The sequence below is a fragment of the Pleurodeles waltl genome, chromosome 10 (assembly GCF_031143425.1).
Source record: "Pleurodeles waltl isolate 20211129_DDA chromosome 10, aPleWal1.hap1.20221129, whole genome shotgun sequence".
Taxonomy (NCBI): domain Eukaryota; kingdom Metazoa; phylum Chordata; class Amphibia; order Caudata; family Salamandridae; genus Pleurodeles; species Pleurodeles waltl.
This window is the reverse complement of record NC_090449.1, coordinates 630,138,577-630,161,143: the sequence shown is the minus strand read 5'-3', so window position 1 is coordinate 630,161,143 and position 22,567 is coordinate 630,138,577. Positions and strand designations below refer to the sequence as shown.

Sequence of the window (22,567 nt, the reverse complement as noted above, 5' to 3'; positions counted from 1 at the left end):
ACTGAATGACTGTCACAAAGGGAGAATGCAGGCACCTGCAAGAGTGAGATAAAGGGGCAGGGAGTGTTTAGTAGTAGATTAAAGAGGTATGAGATGGATTTAGGACTACAGTACCATGGTATTTGGTGCGCAGACATTTATTAACGCGAGCTGCAGGTTTCAGGGTGGAGCTTTGGGCACCGGCAATCATTCTTTTACAATCTAAGCATTGGTCCAAATTATGAAAACCTTTTGATAACACTCTCGTATGATCCACTTGAAGTGTTGTGTCTTCAAAAAAATGTAATGAGCTATTTTAATACTAACCTAAAAAATTGAACAGGACTTCTGTTGGTTCTCGAATTTTGGTGTCAGTTATTCCTAGTTGTCTGACTTCCCTTAAGTCAATATGAAAGTGAACTTTGGCAACTCTCTGTTAGTTGTGTTTCATTATAGAAGGTTGTCCTACCTGATGTACGCTCACTAAAAGAAATCAAGAATCAGTCTGACCATGTACCTTTTAATACCGTTTTTTTTACATTAATTCCTCATTTCATGCCACTTCCTACTCAAACTATTTAAATCAGTCTTTGTTTACACCTTTGTTACTGAAAGTCTCTTCAGACCCTGCCATTGAGACAGTTATCATTCTTTTCCAGCATCCCTTTTCACCTTTCTGTTGCAGGGTTATAGTTATGGTATGTACTAATTGTTCCAAGGAATGTTGGGGAATGGTTCCAAGGAATGTTGGTGATGGAATGTGGTTGCGGAGTGATCGGGCGACAGTTAGAGCCAGGTGACTAAGAGCGAGGTTCTGAGCTTTGTGCTCTGCACTCCTGGGCAGTTATACAGTAGTTTAATAAATATTTACTGCTGCAAATACTTTGTGTGCAAACCATCCTTCATCTCTACAATTGCCAACGAGCAGAAGATAACAGGAGTACTATGCCCACAGAGGAAGAAAGGCATGGCATACTAGCGGCATCCAACAATAAAAACAGTCTTGGCCTGGATTTTTTTTTTTTTTTGGGGTGCCCGCATATGTGTACCTTCGTGACTGTCATCTCGACTCTGCTACTTCACATAAGCCGATATTCAAGGTACTGTATATTAAAAAAAAATTGTTTGAAGATTTTTTTATTTAACAACATGTTTGGTGCGCGTGGTTGTCACAGGAAGTGGAACATGCTAGGAGGCTTGTGTGCATGCCTGCCAAAGGATCGTAACAATCGCTTAGTGCACTGACGTCAACTATTGTACGTGGCTGCAAATAGATGTGAGGATCGCCGTATCTAGCATAGCGCCCTGACGTCAACTATTGTGGCAGCAGCAACCATTTAAGGCATAATTACTTTAGAAAACCTACGCAAATGGCATCAAGTTGGCAGACATCTTTAGTCAGTCTATGCTCTTGCACTGCAACTTGTATCCAGCGTATCTGTGATACACTAACTTTCTCTGGGATCTGCACTGCACCAACTCAACAAAATAGAGTGTCAGTGACCCACATACCCAGTTATATGCTGCTGTGCAACTACATCACCAACACAGTGTATTAATAACATTCAAATTTTATTTTACCTCTGCTGCACATTTATAACATCTCCATATTGTGTCAGTGATACATTGATGCACATACTTGTGTTTTAGTTGCTTGCAGGTTTCTTACTACGATGATTGGAGAGCACCAAAATGACTACTTTGGGCATATTGGTAACTAAATAGTTTTTTTTCTCCTCTTTCATTTGCATTTTTGGTTTTGGTGCACAATTGACTGGTTATGGCTATTGTGATTTTAACATGGAAAACTATTTGGTTGCTATTGACGGAAAGGCATTTTCTGCTAAAAAAAAATACTTCGTTGAGTTTTTTTAAATAGTGCTGCACTGGAGATTTTTGAAAGTTTACAACCGGTACCTCTGTCTGAAGCTAGAGATGCTCTGTGGGATGTCTTTAATTAAACAGTTTGCAGAGTGCAAAAACAATTCACTGAGAAACCCAATGTTAGTAGTGAATGTCCTAGTTTATTTAAAAGAAAACAATATGGAGAAGAGTCAGTAGAGCAATATGTTGCTGCTCTTAGAGTTTTGGCAGCCAACTATGAATTTGGTGTAACGTAGACACTTATCCAAGGGACCAATTTGTGTTCAATTGTAAATCTAAAAAGGTTTTGGATATTGTGAAGGGTATGCCAAAATCTGTGTTGTCAACCAAAGCATTAGCTACTAATAGATCACATTTAAGTCCACCTGTGTGTACAATCCAGAACAAAAAGTAACCACAGAAAGGTGGTTATAAACAAAATTTGAGTCGCTTTAAATGTGGGCCTAAATTGCTTCTTGGTAATGCTGGGGTAGCCTGCCATTATTAGAAAATGTAACAAGTGTAACGAAGTTGTCCACTTTCAGAGTTTTTGGAGTTCAGCCAAACCTGGCAGCAATACTTCAATCAATATTATTGAAGGGGTAGATGAGGCTCAAGATAATGTAATTGTTTTTAAAAATTGTTTGTTTATGCATAAAAGAACACATACAATTATGTACTACATTATAGCATATTACTTTGGGGGGGGGGGAATATCAGTTCAACCGCATAGTCAATGTCAGTAACAGTTTAGAGACTCCAGGTCCGAGTCTACACATTTTGCTCTAACTTAGCGTGCATGAAGAGATAAGACATTAATGGTATTAGGCTAGGTCGACCCAACCACTACAACTTCCACAAGCATTCCGATAGAGCGGTGCCTACCCCTACAGAATGAGTGCAGTACATTTCAATACATTAACCAACAACAGAACACTGTAATTATAGTAAGCATCAACAGACCAGAAGATAGCGCTACGAATGACCGTCATGCATCCAGTGCATCAAGCATATGCCGCTGAGGGGATGCCCGGGGAGATATCGCAGCAGTATCCCAGAAACAAAACAGGAACTGAGGGGGGTGGGGGGGTGACTCACTCATGACGAATCCCTTTCCGAAGCAAAGACTGGAAGCACACCCTCCCATGATCACCAAAACTCACAACCATGCCTCAATAACCCCCAAACCCAGTGCTCCAAGGGCCCAATCATGACCAGGGCTCAACTAGCGGACGCATCCGTTAAAGGACCCTCTTCCTCGCTCTCCTGCACACCAGCTAACTCATTAATCATGGTACGCCAGATCTCCAAATCACGGTCAGCATGCTCATCCAATCAAACTTTTCGTAAGCGGCATTCCTCCACGGTAGCCGATTCAGCTAAATCACTCAGCCAGGTAACATGCAGCAGGGGGTACGGGCTGGCCAATCTGATTGCAAGGCGCCTTTTCGCCAATATAAGCCCCAGCTGTGCGAATCTATACGTCATTTCACGACCCTTTTTAGGGACTGGGATCAGGTCCAGCAGGCAGTGTTTCATCGTCTCCTGCACTCTCACAGCTGTCACCTCCTTCAGCGTCTTCACCACTTAATGCCAATAGGGTTGGACAGAGTCACAGACCCACGCCATGTGATCAAATGAAGCCGACAGTACTCCACAACGGCCACAGCTATCAGGCCTTGAGAGAAATAGTCTATGTTAGCGTTGAGGTGTCAGGTATGCTCTATGCAAGTAATAGAAGTGTGTCAACTTAAATCTAGCATTGCTAGTCGCAGCTCGCACCAGAGAACAGGCCCTACGCCATTCCCCATCCGTGAGTGCCATTCCGAGGCTAGCTTCCCAACGGTCCCTAATCCCCTGAGTGCCAGTTAGTCTGTCACCCATAAGAGCTTTGTAAGTTCGGGACAGGAGACTGCAGTCACCTCCAGGATCAAGTAGTGTCACCAGGAGATGAGATTCAACTGGCTTTTCTGGAAAGGACGTCCAAATACCCCTGACCGTCTGCGAGATATTCGCATATTGTAGGAACTGCCTTGGGCCTATTCCAAACAGGGATTCTTCCTCATCCCTCGTAATGAACGTCCCATTGTAAAGTATGTCACCTGTATTATTGCAAGCCATTTCGCAAAATCCATCACCTCAGCAGCCTTGGCAAAAGGCCAAGCTCTTGATGCCTGCTCCACCAGATAGGGGGCACCCTGCAAAACCCCAGAGCCACCCATTAGCACATGTGGGAGGCGCTCCACACAGACAGAGCCAGCTAACAAATCTTTTTCCCAATTGGGAGCATCCTCACACCACCAGATTGCATACTGTAGTAACCCGGCTAAGTAGTATAAATATAGGTCTGGCAGTCCCAGGCCTCCACCAACCAGGTCCAATCTCAAAACCTCCATGCGGACTCTACATCTTTTGCCCGCCCAGTCTATGGATAATAGTTATTTATCAAGCTGCCGGAATATCGAAAGAGGGAGCAAGATGATTTTACTAAGTGCGATTCTATTCAGTTTAGCCTCCTCGCGCTCCTGTCTCCGACGTTCAAGACTCAGGGTACCATCCGAGCGAACAACTACTTTGCTTCCTCGGCCGGCACAGTGGCGTCCGGTGCTTCTGCGGGCTGCAGTATGCACCTCCGCTGTCCCTCGGGATCTCCTGCCACTCTTCCCATGCAGGAAGTCCGGCGTTCCTGTCTCATCATTCCGCTCCAACCAGTCCCATGCCGCTTCAGGAGACTGAAAGAAATGCACACGGCCCGCATGGAGAACTTTCAACTTGGCTGGATCCAGCAGCATAAAAGTATAGCCCAGTTTTTTTAGCTTACATTTAACACCAGTACATGATTGTCTCTGAAGCTGCACCGCCCTGGTGTAAACAGGAAAAAAGCAGATGGTTTGATTTTGAAATGTAGGATCTCCATGTTTGCGCACCTCCTGCAAAATTATGTCTTGGTCTCTGTAGTTAAGGACCTTGGCTATAATCGTTTGTGGAGGGGCTTCCGGCGGCGCTGCTAAGGCCCTGTGTGCATGCTCCACCACAAATACAGCCGACAAGGGGGCATCAGGCAACGTTTTACGGATCCAGTCTTCTAGGAAGGCCTCAACATTTGCCCCCTCTACACATTCGACACCAGGGATTTCACTTGGGGCGGTCGGCCCCCTCGGAAAACACCCCCCCCCCCCAAAAGAGGGGCAATTATTCTTTTTTTTTGGACAAATTAGGTTTACCCCTGGGGGGGTGCGAACGCCCGATCGCGCCCCCCCCCCCCCCAGGGGTGTAAAAAAAATAGAAAATAAAAACAATGCAATTGACGGGGGTCACCCGTGAGCAGGGTGACCCCCTGTGGGAGCAGTAATTTTTTTTAACAGCTGTATGGTTTCCCTGGGGGTCACTATGGCCCCCAAGGAAATAATGCAGCCGTAAAAAAATATATATATATATATATATATATATATATATATATATATATATAGGTAGATATATATATATAGGTAGATATATATATATAGGTAGATATATATATATAGGTAGATATATATATAGGTAGATATATATATATAGGTAGATATGTCTATCTAATTAGGTATATATATCGATCACTTCTGTCAATGCGTGTGTGGTTTCCCTGAGGGCTGCGATCGGCCTCCAGGAAAACCACACCCACATATAAAAGTGATCTCTTTATATATATATATATATATAAATTCACCACCAGTTCTCTTGCAGTTGCAGCTTGTGTCTTCAAAGCAATGCACGTACTTGAACTAAGGCGTTTCAACTGTAGATTTTAGGCAGCAATAAAAAAGTCTATTAACTCTTGTAATTATGTTTCTGCTAGAAAAGGATCTGAGTTTTGTCAAGTGGCAGGTTTGATGCCATAAAGTAGCACAGAAGGTTTATTTGCCTACTGCAAAGATCAAAAATGTATTATAGGTGAATAGCTGAGTGAATCAGTAAAGCCAGCCATTACCTGTGCTATAATGCAAATGAAATGCATGTGTGAGTGGGGCTATAGAGATATGTAATGCCATTTTGCTGGGTGGTAGTGAGGTGATGGGAGTGAGGAGGTAATGGGAGAACCAATAATGATTGTTGGACTGGGCGCTAGAGGCGCTAAAGACTGTGGTGATTGGTATGTGACAAGGTGAACTAATAGTGTGTCTTTTTTGTTTTTTTGAGTGCCTTGAGAGAACATGCTGATTGAGGGAAGAAGTGAAGGTAAGGTGACCTCTGCTATTGCAGGTATCACACACATACCCACCAGCAATTTTGTGACTGTCTACATAGGCCAGTGTTTTTAGAGCTACAGTTCAGCCAGTCGCAGAGATGGCATCTCGTTGGATGGCTGCTGCGCAAGGCCTAACTCGCGTTATAGAGGACAGCTCTGGCGTAGGATCAGAGTCTGAGACCGCAGATCCTGAGACAGCATCTGAGGGATAGGACAATGGCGCAGAGTCTGGAAGTGAATTTTCAGTCGAAGGAGTCCCATTCGATAAATCCTCTTCCAGAGGTTATGAGGGAGGTGATGATGACAATCCTGCTGTCCCTTCGCAAGCACAGTCTGTGCAGCGGGACAGTAGCGGGTTAGCCCAACCCAGAGAGCAGGTGCATGCGGCAAGCACAGAGAGAGTGCTCTTTTGGGAGCTCCCCGATTTAGTTCAGCCCCAAATTCCACCGCCCAAATCGTATCGTGGAGACATCAAAATTATCTATCACAAAACAACCTGGTTTTGTAAGGCAGGCACCTGCATTTTTGGTCCTGGGCTCGGCGGCTATATAGGGAAACCTACCAAAACCAGAAATTTCTGGAAACAAGACATACGGGGAACTCCACAGAGGTGTGGCTTGTGTGGAGTCCCCAAAGTTTTCTTACCCAGAATACCCTGCAAAGCTGAAATGTTGAATAAAAACTCTTATTTTTTTTTGCATTTCTGTCACACAAACTACAGGAATATGCTGGGATCCACATAATTCCTACCACCCAGTGTTTCCCCACCTGTCCTGATAAAAACTCTACCCCACGTGAGTGCCTGTACCTAGTGCCGGCGTCAAGAATGGAATACCCCAGGGTCTACAGTTGCCCGCATGTAAGGACCAACATTGACTGTTGTCTGATCTATTCCTGACACAGGCACTAGGCCTACCCACACAAGTGAGGTACCATTTTAATCGGGAGACTTGGGGGGACGCTGGGTGGAAGAAAATTTGTGGCTCCTCTTAGGTTCCATAACTTTTTGTCACCGAAATGTGAGGAAAAAGTTGTTGTTTTTTGCCAAATATTGAGGTTTGCAAAGGATTCTCGGTAACAAAACCTGGAGAGAGCGCCACAAGTTACCCCATTCTGAATTCCCCTTGGTGTCTAGTTTCCAAAAATATATAGGTTTGCTAGGTTTCCCTAGGTGCCGGCTGAGCTAGAGACCAAAATCCCCAGCTAGGCACTTTGCAAAAAAACACGTCCGTTTTCATTGGAAAAATTTGATTTGGCCACATTGTGTTTTGGGTCATTTCCTGTCGCGGGAACTAGGCTTACCCACACAAGTGAGGTACCATTTTTATCGGGAGACTTGGGGGAATGCTGGGTGGAAGGAAGTTTGTGGCTCCTCTCAGATTCCAGAACTTTGCAGCACCGAAATGTGAGAGAAAAGTGTTTTATTTCCCAAATTTTGATGTTTGCAAAGGATTCTGGGTAACAGAACCAGGTGAGAGCCCCACATGTCACTCCATCCTGAATTCCCCTAGGTGTCTAGTTTTAAAAAATGCACAGGTTTGGTAGGTTTTCCTAGGTGCCAGCTGAGCTAGAGGCCAAAGACCACAGCTAGACACTTTCCAAAAAACACGTCATATTTCAATGTAAAAATGTGATGCATCCATGTTGCATTTCCTGTTGCGGGCAGTAGGCCTACCCACACAAGCGAGGCACCATTTTTATCGGGAGACTTGGGGTAACACAGCATAGCAAAACAAGTGTTATTGCCCATTGTCCTTCTCTAAATTTTTTCCTTCCAAATGTAAGACAGTGTGTAAAAAAAAGATGTGTATTTGAGAAATGCCCTGAATTTCACATGCTAGTATTGGGACCCCAGAATTCATATATGTGCAAATAACCACTGCTTCTCAGCACCTTCTTGTGCCCATTTTAGAAATTCAAATGTTTTCTTGATACCTATTTTTCACTTTTTATATTTCACCAAATTAATTGCTGTGTACCCGGTATACAATGAAAACCCATTGCAAGGTGCAGCTCATTTATTGGCTCTGGGTACCTAGGGTTCTCAATGAACCTAGAAGCCCTATATATCCCCGCAACCAGAAGAGTCCAGCAGACGTAACGGTATATTGCTTTAAAAAATCTGCCATAGCTGGAAAAAGTTATAGAAGAAAACATGGCCGGAAATGGCTCTTTTTTTCACCTCATTTTCAATATATATTTGTTTTAGCTGCTACTTTCTGTAGGAAAACCTTGAAAGATCTACACAAATGACCCTTTGCTGAATTGAGAATTTTGTCTAATTTTCAGAAATGTTTAGCTGTCCTGGATCCAGCATTGGTTTCACACCCATTTCTTTCACAAACTGGAAGGAGGCTGAAAGCACAAAAAGATAGTAAAAATGGGGTATGTCCCAGTAAAATGCCAAAATTGTGTTGAAAAGTGTGGTTTGGATTCATGTCTGCCTTTTCCTGAAAGCTGGCAAGATGGTGATTTTAGAACCGTAAACCCTTTGTTGATGCCATTTTCAGAGGGAAAAAAACACATGCTTTTTTCCATTTTTCTGAAAAAAATTGAATTTTAGCTGTATTTTAACTAACTTCTTGGCCTCCTCCAGGGGAACCCACAAACTCTGGGTACCTTTAGAATCTCTAGGATGTTGGAAATAAAAGATGCAAATTTGGCATGGATAGATTATGTGGACAAAAGGTTATGAAGGCCTAAGTGCGAACTACCCCAAATAGCCAAAAAAGGGCCCAGCACTGAGAGGGATGGGGGGGGGGAGGCCAGCAGCTAAGGGGTTAACTAATGAAACATCTGGACAGGTTATGTAGTGAAGGTATTATTGAACCAACTGACAGTTCATAATGGATTACAGCAGTGCTTACAGCTTTAAAAAATGTGCCGATTTACATCTCTGTGCTGATTTGAGATCCTTGAATAAGATTATTGTAGTGGACTGCCATCCGTTGCCCAGCATACAAGAGTGATTAGCCACTGTAAACTTAGCCCATTATTTTTCGATTCTGGATCTCAAATCGGCATATCATGAGCTTGCGCTGACGGAAGAATCAACAGACCTCACTACATTGGTCACTCCGTATGTTGCCGTATGGTCCCTATAGATATCTACCATTTGGCTGGCATCTGTGGCCATTGCCTTTCAAAAGGCATGAAGGGAGTTCAAGCGGGAGGATAAAGTTATGACTTTGTGCATTAGCAAATGCTAATTTTTGGTACGATAAATTGATTATCTATGGCATAAAATTATAACAGAAGGTATCCAACCTAAGACAGATTTAGTAGAGACAATTGCTAAAGCAATCAAATTGTATATCAAAATCTCCCTTAGTTTTCGGGGAGTATTACGCTAGGTTTGTTCAAGGCTATGTGATTTTTACTTAACCCCTAAGTAAGTTACTGAATAAGAGTGACCAGTTTGTGTGGACGGAACAACAAGATGAAGCATTTGAAAAGATTAAGGCCCTCATTACGACTTTGGTGGTTTTTGGCCTGGACCGCCAGGCGAAAACCCACCGCCAGTGGTGGTGGGACAGTGACCGACGGATTACACGGCAGAAAGCAAAATCCGCCGTAAAACTGGCCGTCATCAAACACCGCCAGGCCAACTGATCGCAAAAGTGTGACTGTCTGACCACCAGCACTGCCCCGCCGATACCATTCCGACTGCCATATTACAAGGCACTTTTGAGCACAGTGGTCTCTGCACGACGGTGAAGCTGCGGCAGTAGGGACCGCCGTGCAATGTCCAATAGGATCACATTGCGCCAATGGGGGGACTGGGGTACCTGACCATCTTCGCCAGCGGTAACGGTCAGGTACGTGGCGGGGTCACCGCTAATGTCTCCCCGCCCAGACAACCCCCTCGACGTGGCCTGCAGTGTGGCTCTGTCAGGTAGGTGGGTCGACTGTAATAGGAGTGTGGGGGGGGGGGGGGTGCATGCGTGCACGTGGGGGTGTCTGTATGGGTGTGTGGAGTTGCGTGTGGGGGTGACAGGAATGAATATTCCTCTCCCCTGGTGCTTGACACGGTGTGCAGACTCATAATACGGATGTGGAAAACAGCCTCACCGCCGGCCTGGAGATGCCTACCACCGGCCGTGGCGACCATCTACAGTGGCGGTTCGGACAGAAACGTGGCTGTGTTCTGCAGGTGCCTTCCCCATACTCGTAATATGGCGGTCTTCGTTGCCGGAGCCACAGCTGTGCGACCGCCACCTTCACTGCGGCGGTCCACAGACTGCCAGACTCGTAATAGGGGCTTAAGTCTTTGATAGTTCAGGCCCCTGCACTGAAACCGATTGATCCTTCTGCTAAATGTTACGTTACAGTGGATGCTAGTTCACTGAGATTGGGTGCAGTTTTTCTTCAAATTGTAGATGGCAAGGCAAGCACAGTATCCTTTACATTTATGGTTTTGAGAGGAGCAGAATCGCAGTGTAGCACCATAGAAAGGTAAGCCCTCGCTTGCTTGTGGGCTGTGTAAAATTTTTAAAACGCTTTGTGGGGTGAAGAATGTATTCTATTGAGAGATCATAAATCCTTATTGTTTATGATGGATGGGAGGAAATCTAATAAAGCTTCATCAAAATTGATGAGATTAGTTTCCAAACTGCAGGAGTTTCATTTTGTAATAAAGCACATTGCTAGGGGGAAACATTTGACAGCAGATTGTATGTCTAGATTGCCCTAGAATGAGGTGAAGGAGGAAAAGAAGTTTAATCAACATGAGTGTGTCTGTAGTGGATGCTATTGATAATTGTGATTGCACTGTCTCAGAGTCAGAATGGCTTAAATGGAGTGAAGAAGATAGTCAATTCCCACTCATTAAACATATTGTAAATGGGTGGCCACCATGTAGGAATTGGAAATCTGGATTACAAAGTTTTGCTCAGGTGAGCTTAGTGTTGAGGATGTTATGCTATTGAGACAGGATTTGTTTGTTCCTCCATTTGGTCTTAGACAGAGACTTATTAATTGAGCTGACCAGAGTCATCCTGGAGTTACTGCCGTGACGAAAACTCTCAGACAGCATTACTGGTGGCCAGGGATGAATTCTGAAGTTGAAAGTATTATTGATTCTTGTTTAGTATGTGGTAAAAATTGGAAGATAACCAGTGAACCTTCCAATCTGTCTGAGATTCCAGGTACATCGTAGGAAAAGGTGTACATAGATTTTTCTGGTCCATACTATATTCTAGGACAAAGGAAAAGATTTTTAAATGTACTCATTGACAATTTCTTGAAATGGATATACCACACCTTTGTTGGTAATCCCACCACAGAAGAAGTGTTGAATTTATGTTTTCCAAATTGAGGTTTTCCCAAACGTTTTGATGTCACACAATGGCGTACAATTTGTTCCTGCCAAAATGTCACGATATTTTTTAATTATGTGGCATTACTACTGAAAGAGCACCACTATATTGTCCAAGAATTAATGGTTAGGTTGAGAGGATTAATAGATTTCTGAAAGAGGGTATCCAATCCGAATTATCTAACAATATAGAAGTAGAGGGATTTTTGAAGACTAAGATCAGGTGTTATCATAACACTCCACATTCTGTGACAGGGTTTTCTCCTTATTACTTGATGAGGGGAAGACAGGCCTATTCTATGATGACTCCAGGGATGAGTAATCCAGGGATGAGTGAATCCAATGTGTTAAAGAATGAATTTGGTATGGCCTGGAAGAGGCCAGGAATAATTTACAAGCTAAACAGATTAGTTGCAAAGTTATTATCGTGAATAGGACAAAATCCAAAACGGTTAAAGTTGAAGATTGGATACTTATATCAAAATAACAGAAAGAAGGGGGGGGGATCAGGAGCCATTCAAGGTCCAGTACCCAGGCTCCGAAGACTAATAAGTTCAACAAGGCAAGCACTGTTCCTATCAGAAAGAAGCAAAAGCAGAGTGATGGACGAAAATGTGAGATGGGGAATCACAATGATAAATTCTTAGTGACCTCACACATCCCTAAAGATGTCATGCATCATCATCCGGCATGCTCCTTGTGGAGCTGGCACTGCAGTGCCCCACGGGTCCCTTGAAGGGTCGCTATAGCGGATATCTTTTGGTTTTGCTGCCATACAATGAAGGGGGGGGGGGGGGGGGGGTGTGTGTGTGTGTGACCTTGGAGTGTGGAGTGAATGTGTATGTACAAGTGAAAGGAGATCAAAGCTGTCTAAGAGATACCAAAAATCAATTATAATGTCAAGATTCTCTTGGCTGGGCTAAAACCCTGTAAAACGGGTCAGGGGTACTATAAGGGATGTGTAAACTGCCCAGGTAGCAACAAGTCTCTAAGTGTAGTTTGGTTGGATTTAATCAGGTCAGCCCTGCTCCGTTTTACAGGTTTTTAACCCTTCCAAGAGAAGCTTTACTTTAAAATTGATTAAATCGACAGTTACTTTTTCTTAGGCCTGTCTGACTGTTTAAGTAATCAGCAAAACAGAGTGCAATTAATTACTTCAGTGGAGCAAAATATGGAATCCCAGCAGCTGACCTAGGGTACCAGTTCACCTGTCAACCTGCAGCGCTTATACTGAAGAAGAAAGGATGGTTCACAGACACACCGTTTGTGGTTTTGGGAATTTGGGATCTGTCGTGGAATAAGCCTGACAGAGCCCCTGGTAACTCTCTCAGTTATGAACTACCCAAGAGTTAGATGTACAAAGGCATCCTAAAGTCCACTTGTAGCAGTCTGCAGCTCCTGGCCTCTATGCCTTCTTTCCGCATCTCCTAACTGTATATCTCCCTTTCTCAATCTTCCTCACAATCTTATACCCCTCAGTACCAGCTCTGGCATTCTAAAGATGACATCACAGAAGGCTTGTTAAACTACTGGCACATTCCACGCAATTTCAGACAGAGACCAATACAATATATTCTTCTATACAGATAAAAAGACTAAATTGTGGTGAACTGCAACTCTTAATCAGTAAACAATCCCTTTGCCATTTGAATTAAGTGACTCAGAGAATGCAGTGCAGTAGATCTGTATCACCCCTGTTAAACAGTCATTCCTGTGCAAGCACTGGAAACTTGAGAGGTGCTTCTGGTGGATACTAGCCCGGGAGCAATTAAATATAGGTGTGTCTCATACTGTTCAGTTAGCTATACTTTTTCTAAGTTCTGCTCACCCTTTGAGAGTTGTTTTGTTTGTCATGGTCTCTCATCCTAAGAACTCTGGACGCTGTGCTTTGTTTTTTTCAGTTGCTCCACAGCAGGATAATATTCAGTGTTCTATAGCTAAGGTACTTTGCTCCCACTTTTTGTATGTTACATTTCATTAGTTGTTTTAGACGTGTGTGTGTGTGGATGTAGAATAATATATCCAACATGTACAAGGTTTTGTAAGTTTATTTGTATACTGGGGCCCCAAAGTAACCGCAATGTGGTCACATCACCTTCACCTTCCAGCTAGCTCTGCCGACTCCTTGGGCAACTGTCCCTGTGCTTATGATCTATAATCCCTCAGTTGCCTAAAAGCAGAGAGCACTGCATTACATTTTTAAACAAAGGAAAGAATGCACGACATAAGGGATGACATAACACATTTTCCTCCTTCATAAATAATGAAATAATTCTTCTTATTTATTAATACTCTCAATAAACTATACACTATTACTATGCATGTAGATAATCTTAATTAAAACCAAAAAGGGAAATTAGTCCTGGCCTCCCTTCTTCTCTTGACTTCAAAAGGGGAAACACCAAGTTCATCATGAACTCCATTTCTGGACATCCAAACCGTTTTACATATCTGAATTTCCCATCATCTGTTTTTGACGGCTAATTGCACTGCATTTTTGATTGCTCTGTTGAAGTGTTTTGTCATTCTGTTCCAACTGGGATTATAAGGTAACGTGGTTCTATGTTTGATACCAACACTGGTACAATAATTATGTGCTTTACCAGACACTGAACACTATTGTCACTTATTATCCTCCCTGGCAGCCCTTCATTCACAAATATTTCATCTAAAAATGTTAACACAGCATCTGTTTCTACTTTTTCCACAATTTCGACTATTGACCATCTTGGGAAAACATATATTAAAGTAATCACATATTTCTGTTTCTCTCCAATGGGCCCCATGATATCTATATCGAGGGTGTCTCAAGGTTTTGTATGAACAAGTGGTTCTAAGTGTCCTTAAGGATTTGTCAGAATTGGGACATGCAATCCATTCTCAGACCATTCTTTCCACAAACACATGTAAACCTGGCCACCAATACAATTTTTTAACCATTTGATTAGTCTCAACAATTCTTCCATGACCCACATTGACTTATTTTTAGTCTCAAGGTAACTGGTGGAATGATCGTATTGCTCCTTTTCACAACTCCACTTACAACTCGTTTTTTACTTTTCAAAAATGCTTCAAATCAGCAAATAATTCAGATTTCTTAGGCCAAGCTAGTTCTGTGAAATTTATTAATTTCTGCAATAAAACATCCTTGGCATATTCTCTCTCCCATTCTTCTTCCTGTATGGCAGCAATCCCTTGATCATGAACCAGGGAAATGCAGAAGTCCTCCCACTCTTTTTTTTCACACACTTGAATTTTGCGAAGACATTCTGGATAGACAAAATCTGCCATAATATTGCTTTTACCTGGGACATAGTCTATGTTATAGGTGAAATATTGCAATCTCATGGACATCCTTGCTATCCTAGCTGAAGCTCTAAACATCCCTTCTGTTGTCAGTACTTTAACCAGTGGCTTACAATTTGGTCTCACAATGCATGGTTCCCCCGATATGAAACGTATAAAATGTTCTAACGTCCCCAATCACAAGCGATGCGTTTCTTTCTCTATAACCAAAAAGACTTCCCCCAAACCTTTGTTACTAGCGTCCACACTAACAAAATTTTCCAACTTGGGATCAAAACGTTTTAAATTGGAAGCTTTTACAATATTATTCCAGATCTCTTCAAATTGTTTATGACATTCAGGGGACCAACAGAACTTGGGTTTGTTTTTTAATAGTTGTCCAACATATATCCTGCCTGAAAAACCTTCAACAAACTTAGAATAAAATTCTACAAGACCTAGAAATTATTCATTGTTTGTTGGGGCTGGATCATTGCGTATTGCTTCCACCAATTCAGGTTTGGGAGAAATACCCACCTTGCTCAACAGGTGACCTAGACATGCCACCAAATGCACTGCAAATTTGCATTTAGAAAATTCAGTTACTAAGCTTTTTGTCATTTAGGATTTTTAGAACATTATTTAAAGTCACATCATTTGCTTGTATGTTTTTGCCATAAATTAAAATACCATCCTGGAAGTACTTTACAGTTTTCATTCTGCCAGAAAACTGATGCATTAATCTTTGAAATACCACCATGGCAGATGCTAACCCAAAGCGCATCCTTTTATACTGATAGCATCATATTGGTCTGATAAATGCTGTTAATTCTTTGCTATCCTCAGGTAGAGATATTTGATGGTGCGCAACAGATAAATCAATTGATGGGAACCATTTTTCACCATTGATTAAGGCAAGCATTTCAGAGATTTGTGGCAGAGGAAACTTGCCTACTACAATATTATTAAGAAAGCGCAAAGCAACACATAGTCTTATTTTACCAGTATTACCTCTGGCAATCACTAATGGTGAAATTGATTCAGATGCCTCCACGTCTTCAATTATGCCTTCACTTAACAGTTTTCAAGTTCACTCTGTACTTCCTCCCTTAAAAGAATGGGAATATTCCTAACCTTGTGAATTTTTGGATACAAATCGTCTTTTAGTACAATATGATCCACAAAATCTGAGATTCAGTTTTTCTTGAGAAAACCTTAAGAATGTTCTCCAGCATCACATTACCTACATTCTCACCATCATCCACAATCATCACAGACTCTGAACTATTATGTTTAGGTTGCCTTGATCATGCCTTGAACATGAATTCCCAATGCAGATGGTCCCCTTTTCGCTATGCAAAGATTTCCTTGACAGGTTCTGTTTTTAAACAAAAAATTAGTGGTCTACAAACCAACATATCAATTTTGTTTCCAGAAAACTCTTCAGAGCAAATGTCTGTGGGAAGTAACTTTTCTCCAGTGCAATCTACAAAATGTTTACTTCCATACGTCCTCATTGGTAATGGTGTCTGGAGGCCCTGACTCTGCATACATTTGGACTTCCACTGCCACCAATACTTTTTGAACAAATTGGTTTCTTTCTCAATTTGTCGTTCCCACCACTTACTTTTAATACGAACAAATCTTTTATACTAAATATCCTATTGACTTGTTCCTCCTCATTCGAGTTATTCTCCTCCTCAATACATTTGACTTCGACATTCTTCTTTTTCTTACAGACCTTGGCGAAATGCTGAACCCTACATCATGATGAACTTTTTGCCTTAGCTGCCAGCAAGATTTGTTGTAAGAAAGATGTGAATCACTGTAACAATAACACCTCAGATTTCCCCTAGGTACTTCTTTTTTATTCTAACTGTACTTATTGTTTTTCTCAGATACATGACTTTTCTCTTTACTTTTGATCTTACCTATCACTTCATCTTGTGAAGAACTGCGAAGCTGAGGCTTCACTGCTTTAACACTGCGACTAGACAATTCAGCTTTTCTAAATTCTAAAATATCTTGTAATTCTGCATCTCTGTTAACCCACAATCTCTCCTGGATTGCGGGATTATTAGTATGCATACATAACTACCTGATCACAAATTAGCAGTTCTTGTAAGCCTTCAGATTTACAATCAATACATAATTTATGCAAAACAGCAACATATTTATCCACGCTCTCATTTGCTTCTTGCTTTCTCTGAAAGAAGGTATATCTAACAATGCCTATGTATACATTAGGTGCAAAATACTTATAAAATAATTAATTGGCTTCATCAAAAACATTGACACCCCCACCACCTTGAATATTTAGCATAGATTCATAAACCTTCAAACCCATAGGCTCCACTGAATGTAAAAAGATTTGCTTTTTCTGCTCTAGGACCATTTTACCATCTTTGTCTATGGTATCCAAATAATAAAAAAAAGTACAATTTCCAATCTGGCCATTTCATGCATGGTTACCCAGCTGCAGGCCAAAATGCTTGGGGAGGTGGTGATGAGTAATTCTGGGAACTCATGACCGCAATACGTATAATGTATAGATAATTCCCCAAATGCAGTGTCCTTTCTTCACCCAAAGGACTAGTTCACTGAGACAATAGGGAATACAATAGAAGATGCAGATGCAAGGTTTAACAGTGTCTTTTCTGCACCCCCCTTTGGGATTAGTTTACTGAGCATCCGTGCGCACCAGAATAAGGTGAGCCGCTCCCAAAATTAGCCTCCAGATCGGTAAACGCAGTGTACTAGATCACAGGCTAATACAATTATGTGCGTGTACCAAAAGCAAGAACACTGCTTCAGAAATAAATACTCTATTGTGATGTAATGTTTTGTAGTCCTTCTTCACGTTTTGATGTTGGTAATGCATGTCACTCATCAATGTTGACAGGGCAGAGCAGAGAGTTGCTAGGATGCACCCATTTCCTTCTATAAACTCCATCACAAGGACGTTGGAAAGGTTTAAACAATACCGCACTGCAGCAGTAAACTTCAGCTGTGAGTCACCTATAATCTCCGTCATCGGCAGAAGTGTAAAAACCTTTGAATTTACACCTCTTGAAATTGGTATAAGTATCTTCTTGAATTCGCTTTCTCCTGCAGAATTAAATTTCAATGACCAATCTATTAATCTGCAGTTTCCAACCACAGGTCATCAATGCATCCAATAATTTTTTTTGCACGCATGGTTCTATGGTGTTCGAGCAACTCGTCGCCAGTTTTGTAGAGTAGATATCCAACTTTTACAAGGTTTTGTAAGTTTACTTGCATACGGGAACATCAAAGTAACAGCAGTATGGTCACAGAACCTTCACCTTCCGGCTTGATCTCCCGACTCCTTAGGCAACTGTCCATGTGCTCACAATCGAGAATCCCTCAGTTGCCTAGAAGCGGAGAGCACGGGTATTACAGGCTTAAACAAATACTAGGGAAAAAGTATGTGACATAATTTGTCATAACAGTATGAGTGTCTCTGCGAAGTTACAGTAGTGTCCTCTGGTAGGGTACTTTGAAATTAATACAAAATGTTGCTTCTCTGCTGTCCGTTGTCATGTTGGTTGTCCAGTAGTCTGCCTTTCAGAAACCCCTTATTGTTTTGACCTGTCTAGGTTTGTACTGGAAACTCTATCAAGGAGAGACTCAGTTCAGAAGTAGTTTAGTGAACGTTCTGTAGTAACCTCATGCTAGGTTTTCAGATGTTTGGGTTGTTTTATCCAGTACAAAACCTCCAGAAATGTGTAATCCCCTGCAGCTTAGAAAGCCTGAAAAACTGCTCACTGCCTTGGTTGCTGAGTAGTTAAAATCAGGAATTGGGCCCTGCTTCCTGCCTGTAACCTATACACCAGATACATACTGGGCTAGCTATGCAAGGAGTTTGTAGTAGTTTCGACTCACCAGAAGACTGTCGCCCAGCTAAAATGCGGTCAGTTCCCCTCAACCCTAAGATTAAGACTGATTAGCTCTACATGAAGACAAAAAGATAGTCTGCTGTAACCTAACCAGTCTCTAATCAAAGGCCTACTTAGACTACAACCAGTAGTTTAAGTGCCTACTCATAGCAGAGGCAGCTGAGGGTGATGAGGACTTGCAGCCCTCTTCACCAGGATTAAAACCTGCAAGACACCTTGCAGATTGCTTTGGAAAGACCTTGCGGAGCAGAATTAATCCCTTTGGACTGTGCCTCTTTCCTTATGTTGACACCAGCAGATGAGTTGTGCCTATGTCTGTGGTCCCCATCAACAATTAAGAGTTGGACTTGGAGTTTTTTAAGCCTATTGTTTGTTGACTATGTGATCAAACTTGCCGGGGAACCCAGAGATACCTCAACAATAGGAATCGAATCTCCTGACGTCATTTTCACAATTGATGAGGTAGCCATGATTGCTAATGGCTGCCATGTTTCTGGGTTTTGGATGCCTCTCCACATTCCATAAGCATCTGGGTTTTAGTGTGCTGCATGCATGGGCTGCACTAGTAGCAAATGCTTTTCTTGCAGGGTATTGGGGTTGAGGACTGGTTTTGCCAAGATCAACAGCTATCAGACCCATGTGGATGCTCCACTTCCTGGCGATAGTGGCAGGCTGTAGGACTTGTGGTTAGCTGTGTGGCTGATAGGATGTGTGGGGAGTGTCATCTGCACTTGGGAGTGTACAGTGATTCTGGTATATGACTGGACGAAGTTGTCCAGAGGGCCCTCCTACAAGGAGGGGGTGCGGGTGGCATTCTAACCTATCACTGCATATTGTGGATAAATCTCTATCATGCAGCCAGCAAAAAACAAGATTGTGGAGAAGAAGAAAGGTGTGGCCTATCTGGAGGTGAGGAACGGAGCAGCAGCAAAGCTAACTTTGTATCCTCAAAACCAAAGCCAAGAGTGAAAGTTTATTCAAATACCCAGTCATATTTCCACAAGGTGACGAGGCCAACAGGGTGGGAGAATATATCAAATAAACTGTGCCTCTGCCGGTTCAGAGAAACTTGCAAAATAGAAGTAGATCTGACAGTGTTTTCTGTATGGATGTACATGGAGGAATAAGTGTACTGGGTTGGGGAACAGGGGGCAAAGAGAAGAGTGCTGACAAAATAGCAGAATGTACCCAGCAGTTACCGTATAATTGACTTTAACTTAAAAATGGATTGTTATGTAATAAGCAAATTGTGCTAACCAACTTTGAGTGGTCTATTCTCTTGCACCATTTCATACCAGCTTTAGCCAGAATGCCTTCTCCCCTATTACAACTTTGAGGACTACTCAATGTAACTTTCTCAGCTATGATTCCTTTATTTGAAGGTTGTGAATGCAGTAGAATATCCCTTTTACCTATACTTTCCTGTGAGGCTCACTGCACAGCCGAGGCCATTTTTTCCTAAATTCACCTCCCTAGCCTTTTAACACAGGCCTTCCTCTGGTCTCTCGCACAGGTCTCATGTGGAAGAGCTGTACAATATTTTTATCATCTTTACCACATGTGCTAAGATGGTGCCTTTTGGCTGAGCGCAGTTGGACATCTGACTCCTCCAGTAATCTGTTGAATGGTGGGCTGACCTCTCCAAAATTCACTCCACCTCCCCTCTCCACCCAAAATAACTCATTCTGCAGCATAGGGAGGGCTACAGGAGAGATGTGCTTGCACTAAAGACCTCCCACATGAAAACTAAAGCTGTTTTAAGTAAAATGTTTAAAAAAATGGACATCATACAATCTCGGCTTGGGGCAGTGGAGGAATCGCAGAAATCCCTCCTAACGGAGGTGGAGGAAAATAGTTCAGTGATCGCCCAACATGGTCGCCAGCTAACAACTTTCTCATCTCGGTGGAAGATCTGGAAAAAAGGTCACATGAAATAACTTGAGAGTCCTGGAGGTCCCAGAAGGCATGACGGGGTACGACCCTAGGCGGTTTGTAGTCCGTTTATTTCGAGAGGCATTGCCTGCTTTAAGCGATTGGGATTTTGACTGTATGATCCAGAGGGCACATCGTTTTACATTCAGACCTCCCAAAAAGCCCACTTGCTTTCCTCCTGCCATCCTTATCTACATTGGGAGCGTCATACTTTGCCAGGAGATCTACCTCCCTGCTACTCCTAAGGGAACTGCCAAAGCCTGTGGGGTTGACTTTTTTTGTCCACTCCGATTTCTGTCATCCAATGGTAGTGTGGCACTGACAGCTCCGAGAGCATATCCCGGCACTTTTGAACGGGAGGGCGACAGTCTCTATCATGGAACCCACAACTTTGCAAATCCGAATGGAAGGTCAGGCTTTCTTCTGTTACGAAGAGCCAAAAGTCCAGGAACTGTTAACAAAGTGGTAGCCCACTGGTTGAGACAAGCTGCTGTCTATGGATATTTTTTTCAGAGGGGTGGAGGGAGGGTTAAGAAGGCAAAAAACTGTCTCTCCTAGCCCCTGATTTTCTTCCTGTCTTGTCTTTCAGATGTTTTTGTCTGGTTTCTTAGTTTCAAAGGGTGCTTTCTCATCTCTTAATTCTTATTTACAAGCTTTTACTCTTTTTTTTTTGTTCAGCAGTTATGTATCAGTATATGCCGGAGGAGTCAGACTAGGAGTCATCCTTGGTTGGGAGCCTGAGTAGATGGTAACCCTACGTTGGGGGTTATTGGGCCTTCTTCTAGGGCACTGCCTAGGGGGAGGGAGTTGGTTCGCCATTATGGGAACCAGAGGTTTAGGTGAGGTTGGTGTTTGGGGGCTCTGGTTTTATTCATTCGGGTTGGTCCATGAGTACACTTTGTGTTGGGGAGGAAAGTAATGAAAATGTTTGGTTGAGAAACTTTGTATATGTGGAAACAGTGTTGTTTCTCAGTAACCATATCATTATCGGGTAATTTTTTTCACAGGATATATCTGCTGCAAATTGTATCTTTGAGGGTTAGCTTGTGGTGTCTGAGCTCTAGTGAAAGCTGCTCGTGATAGTAGGTGTCCTGTCCAGCAACTGCTTATTCTGTTGTAGAACATTAATGCGTCAAGTCGCCACACAAGCTGAAGCAGGTGGGGGAGGAGTTGAACACCCTCAAGGCACAAATTATTTGCCTGCAGGAGACGCACCTAGCCCAGGCTAAAGGCTCTCTGTTAAAGGATCTTGGCTACAGAATATTATCTATTTCAGGTTTTACTTCTGCATAGAGGGATGTTCCATTATTGGCTCAGGATGGTCAATTGGGAGTGCAACACCAAAGGGTGGATACAGATGGGCGATGACTCCTAGCGACTATCTAGAAGGATAGTGTTTGCTTTACTATAAGTGTAGTCTATTGTCCAACATGGATGATGCACAGATATTCGATTTTCTGTTGACTGAGTGCCATCTTTGGACACCCCTTTTTATTGTCTGCGGTGACTTCAATATGATGCTATGCCCCAATAGGGATTCTTTGTCTCAGGCTCTGGCTTCTGACAAGGTTCATCCTAGCTGGGTTCTGGGGGTAAGCATAGGGGGGCTTTATACAAGCATATTTCCTCATACACATTGGTTGACCTGTGGCGTGTCAAGCAACCTAAGGAACTGTGTTTTACATTTCATTTGTCTCCTCATAAATCTTTGTCGTGGCTAAATATGTTTCTAATTAGCAATACGTTGGTTTCATCCTCTAAGCTGTCTCTTAATCCTAGGGTAATATTGACCACAATTCTCTGTCCCTGCTTATACAATTTACTGGTCCTATTCAGGTATCAGGGTTCCGGGGTTGGATATTTGAGCGTAAACTTCGTGTTTAATATTGGTGCAGCATCACCCTTTGTTATCTGGGACGCATGTAAGGCCTCCTGCAGGGGACTAAAGCTTTAGATTGCTGCATGCCAATGCAAGGCGACTATGGCAGTGGAGATACAGGCCCGTCAAACTCTTGGTATGTTAGAGTCCAACTTTGGACATAGTAT

At 42.6% G+C, this 22,567-nt stretch overlaps 1 protein-coding gene and 1 long non-coding RNA gene across 6 annotated transcripts in view; one reads left to right on the top strand and one right to left on the bottom strand.

Moving 5' to 3' along the window:
* The window catches only part of LOC138261774 (uncharacterized), a 510,577-nt gene that overhangs the window by 33,933 nt on the left and 454,077 nt on the right, over positions 1-22,567 (bottom strand). The gene's annotated exons all lie outside the window — the stretch shown is intronic.
* XRCC2 (X-ray repair cross complementing 2) overlaps positions 1-22,567 on the top strand; it is an 89,941-nt gene that overhangs the window by 38,722 nt on the left and 28,652 nt on the right. The gene's annotated exons all lie outside the window — the stretch shown is intronic.